General features: G+C 42.0%; 1 non-coding gene across 1 annotated transcript; it reads left to right on the top strand.

The window, feature by feature from the left end:
• The first annotated feature begins 4136 nt into the window (after positions 1-4136).
• LOC148564312 (small nucleolar RNA R71) lies at positions 4137-4240 on the top strand. The gene has a single exon (XR_015885054.1). It is a non-coding gene; the product is annotated as a small nucleolar RNA R71 (small nucleolar RNA).
• Positions 4241-4787: the final 547 nt, after the last annotated feature.

Below are 4787 nucleotides of genomic sequence, written 5' to 3'. Positions count from 1 at the left end.
ATATTTCGGCTTGCCCACTTGTCTGTGGATGGTATGGTGTGGCTATCCTGTGTTTGACTCCATATTTTAGGAGCAATGCCTCTAATGGTTTGTTGCAAAAGTGGCTTCCTCCATCACTGATGATTGCTTTTGGAACCCCAAAACGGCAAAAAATGTGTTTTCTGAGGAAGTTCATGACTACCTTATTATCATTGGTTGGAGTTGCTATTGCTTCAACCCATTTGGAGACATAATCTACTGCCACAAGAATGTAATTATTTGAGTATGAGGAGGGAAATGGTCCCATGAAATCTATCCCCCATACATCAAACAATTCAAGTTCCAGAATGAATTGTTGTGGCATTTCATTTCTTCTTGGCAAGTTCCCAGCTTTCTGGCATTCATGGCAGTGCTTCACTAATTCTTTTGCATCTTTGAAGATAGTAGGCCAATAAAAACCACACTGCAACACCTTAGCTGCTGTTCTTTCCCCTGCAAAGTGCCCTCCATAAGTGGAGCCATGGCAGTCCCATAAAACTTCCCTTCCTTCTTCCTCGGATATGCATCTTCTGAGTATGCCATCGGAACATTTTTTGAACAAGTATGGTTCGTCCCAGATGAAGTATTTGGCATCATTTACCAATTTCTTCCTTTGATGTTTGTTAAATTCCAAAGGTAAACTCCCAGTGGCCTTGAAGTTTGCTATGTCTGCAAACCAGGGTGCTTTGTGAATTGTCATGAGTTGTTCATCAGGAAAGCACTCATTTACATGTGTGCTTTGTGTGCTTCCTTCTTCACATGGTATCCTTGATAAATGATCTGCCACCTTGTTCTCTACACCCTTCTTGTCTTTGATTTCAATGTCAAATTCCTGCAACAAAAGAACCCATCTAATAAGTCTCGGTTTAGATTCTTGTTTGGCAAGTAAATATTTTAAAGCTGAATGATCAGTGAAGACAATGACTTTAGATCCAATGAGATAAGATCTAAATTTTTCAAATGCAAAGACTATTGCCAAGAGTTCTTTTTCAGTGGTTGTGTAATTCCTTTGGTTAGCATTCAAGACTTTGCTGGCATAATAAATCACATGTACCAAATTGTCTTTCCTTTGTCCTAACACTGCCCCAATAGCAAGGTCTGATGCATCACACATCAGTTCAAACGGTAAGTTCCAATCAGGTGGGGCAATGATAGGTGCAGAGGAAAGTTTTTGCTTCAAAAGTTCATAGGCTAGCATGCAATTTTTATCAAATACAAAGGGTGTATCAGAGACAAGCAAGTTACTCAAAGGTTTGGCTATTTTAGAAAAGTCTCTAATAAACCTTCTGTAAAAACCAGCGTGACCCAAAAAGCTCCTAACTCCCTTGACATTACTTGGTGGAGGTAGTTTTTCAATGATTTCCACCTTAGCTCTGTCCACCTCCATGCCTCTATTAGAGATTTTGTGGCCAAGGACTATTCCTTCTGTGACCATGAAATGACACTTTTCCCAGTTTAATACTAGGTTAGTCTCTTGGCACCTCTTAAGCACCAAGGCAAGGTGGTGTAGGCAGCTGGGAAAAGAATCCCCAAACACAGAAAAATCGTCCATGAAGACCTCAATAAATTTTTCAATCATGTCCGAAAAGATGGACAGCATGCATCTTTGGAAAGTGGCAGGTGCATTGCACAATCCAAAGGGCATGCGTCTATAAGCAAAAACTCCATATGGACAAACAAATGATGTTTTCTCTTGATCACTAGGATCAACTACTATTTGGTTGTAGCCTGAATATCCATCCAAGAAGCAATAGTAAGCATGTCCGGCAAGCCTTTCAAGCATCTGATCCATGAATGGGAGTGGGAAATGATCTTTTCTGGTGGCTTCATTGAGCTTCCTGTAGTCTATGCACATCCTCCACCCAGTAACGGTTCTTGTGGGTATGAGTTCGTTCTTCTCATTTGGCACCACAGTTATGCCACCTTTCTTGGGAACTACATGGATGGGACTAACCCATGGGCTATCGGAAATGGGGTAGATTACCCCTGCCTGCCATAACTTCCTGACTTCCTTTTGTACCACTTCTTTCATGACGGGATTCAATCTTCTCTGAGCTTGAATGGAGGGTCTAGCATCCTCTTCTAACAAGATTTTATGCATGCATATGGATGAACTTATCCCCTTCAAATCAGCTAGGGTCCATCCAATGGCATCTTGATGAGTTTGCAGCACCTTGATCAATTCTTCTTCCTGTTCTTGGCTCAAGGCCGAGCTAATGATAACAGGGTGACTCTCATCACTACCCAAGTATGCATACTTGAGATTAGGGGGCAATGCTTTGAGCTCAGGTTTTGGTGCTTCCTTTTCTTCTTTCACTTTCTCTGGCATGCTTAGCATGGTTGTGTCAGCACCCTTGATATCACTAACTTCAATATCCTTGGTGAACTCCTCCTCTGCCACTTCCTTTATTGTTTCCTCAAAAGTTTCTTGTACTGCAATGTCCACTACATCAACCCTCATGCATTCCCTTAGTGATTCTGATGGATAGCTCATTGCCTTGAATACATTAAACACCAATTTCTCATCATGTACTCTAAGAGTGAGTTCACCCTTTTGTACATCTATGATGGCTCCAGCAGTAGCTAGGAAGGGTCTTCCCAGAATTATTGAAGCTTTGGCTTCTTCCTCCATATCTAACACTACAAAATCAGCAGGAAATATAAATTCTCCCACTTTCACCAACAAATCCTCAACTATCCCATGAGGGAATTTGAAAGTTCGATCTGCCAATTGGAGGGCCATTCTTGTTGGTTTGGCTTCCTCAATCTTCATTCTTCTCATCATTGTTAGCGACATCAAATTGATGCTGGCCCCTAAGTCACACAAGGCCTTCTCCACCATGACTTCTCCTATGATGTAGGGGATTTGGAAACTGCCTGGGTCCTTCAATTTCTGAGGCAATTTGTGCTGAATGATGGCACTGCATTCTTCAGTTAACAACACAGTTTCCTCATTTCTCCAGCTTCTCTTCTTGGTCATTAATTCTTTTAAGAATTTTGCATAGAGTGGCATTTGCTCTATTGCCTCAGCAAAGGGAATGCTGATTTGAAGCTTCTTGAAAATCTCCAAGAACCTGGAGAATTGGCCATCCTTTTCACTTTTCATCAAACGTTGAGGATAAGGTGCTTTTGGTGTGTAAGGCTTCAGGACCTCTTTTTCTTTTTCTTTTGTTGCAAACGGTGTAAAAGATTGTCCTTGTTCTTTGTCTTTCACATTTTCCTTTGCTTCATCCTCTGTGGTTTCCCTTGAGATCTCCTTTAGATTCTTTCCACTTCTGAGGGTTATGGCCTTACATTCTTCCCTTGCTATAGCCTTGGCAGCATGAGAACCGCTTGTCCCAGGGGCTTGCTTAGTCAAATACAAAATTTGATTTTCTAGCTTCTGGATGGCAGCTCCTTGGTTTTGCAAGTTAGAATTTACTTCTTCCTTAAAAGCTTTCAATTCAATTATGTCTTGGCTCATGGTTGCAAGCATTCCTTCTATCCGGTTTAATTGATCTTGAAATTGTTGGTTCGGATTAGGTTGGGTATGTTGATTATTTTGGCCATGATATGATGATTGGGGGTAAGTGTTTTGTGTGGCTTGGTATGATCTTTGGTTGGAGTTTTGGTATGTGGAATTGTTATGTTGGTTGTGGTTGTAAGGTTTGTGGTTTTGTGGTTGGGTTTGTTGGTTTCCCCACCCAAAGTTTGGGTGGTTTCTCCAGCCTGGGTTGTAAGTGTTGGAATGTGGATCATATGATTGCCTTTGTTGGTTTCCCACATAGTTAGCCTCATCCCAATCACCTCCTTCAATGCCTACTTCCTCTTGATCTTGTGTGTGTATTGCAGCCACTTGCTTTGTTTCTAATTGCCTGGTAAGCTCTGCTAGTTGCTTGGCAAACACCTTGTTTTGGGCTAGAATTGTATCAACCTGGTTCACCTCCATGACTCCCTTAGTGTTGTGCCTTTCTGATGCATAGTAGTACTCATTCTCAGCCACTGTCTCGATCACTTCAATGGCTTCTTCCACAATCTTTTTCCTGTTCAATGAACCTCCTGATGAATGGTCTACAGCCTTCCTTGATTCATAAGAGAGCCCATCATAGAAGATGTGCAGTTGCACCCAATCATGGAACATGTTTGGTGGGCATTTCCTTGTCAAGTCCTTGAATCTCTCCCATGCCTCGTAGAGAGTTTCACCATCTTGTTGTCTAAAAGTCTGAACCTCAGATCGAAGCCTATTGACCTTTTGTGGAGGGTAGAAACGTGCCAGAAACTTGCTTTCCACCTCATCCCATGTTGTTAGACTCCCCCTTGGGAATGATTCCAGCCACTTAGCTGCTTTGTCCCTAAGTGAAAATGGGAACAAAAGCAGTTTATAGGCATCTTCCTGGACTCCATTGGACTTCACAGTGTCACAAATTCTCAGGAATTTTGTGAGATGTTAGTTTGGGTCTTCATTAGCACTTCCTCCAAAGGAACAATGATTTTCCACAAGTGATATTAGCTGTGGCTTGAGCTCAAAATTGTTGGCCTGAATGGGTGGTTTCTGGATGCTACTACCACAATTCCCAGAGGTTGGGTTTATGTATGAACTAAGAACCCTCCTCTCAGGGATGGCATCGTTTCCATCAGCTCTCTCATGGTTGTGAACTTCTCTATCCATGTTGAGATCTAAAGCTTCCTCAAAATTGTCCTCAGATTCTCCTTCAGATTCCTCTTCTCCCACTACTCTCTTCCCTCTTGCTTCCCTTCTAAGTCTATGAAGGGTCCTCTCTGGTTCGGTA

Source organism: Arachis ipaensis, chromosome B5, assembly GCF_059453495.1.
Source record: "Arachis ipaensis isolate K30076 ecotype BB chromosome B5, ASM5945349v1, whole genome shotgun sequence".
Classification (NCBI taxonomy): Eukaryota; Viridiplantae; Streptophyta; class Magnoliopsida; order Fabales; family Fabaceae; genus Arachis; species Arachis ipaensis.
This window is presented reverse-complemented; position numbering and strand designations above follow the sequence as displayed.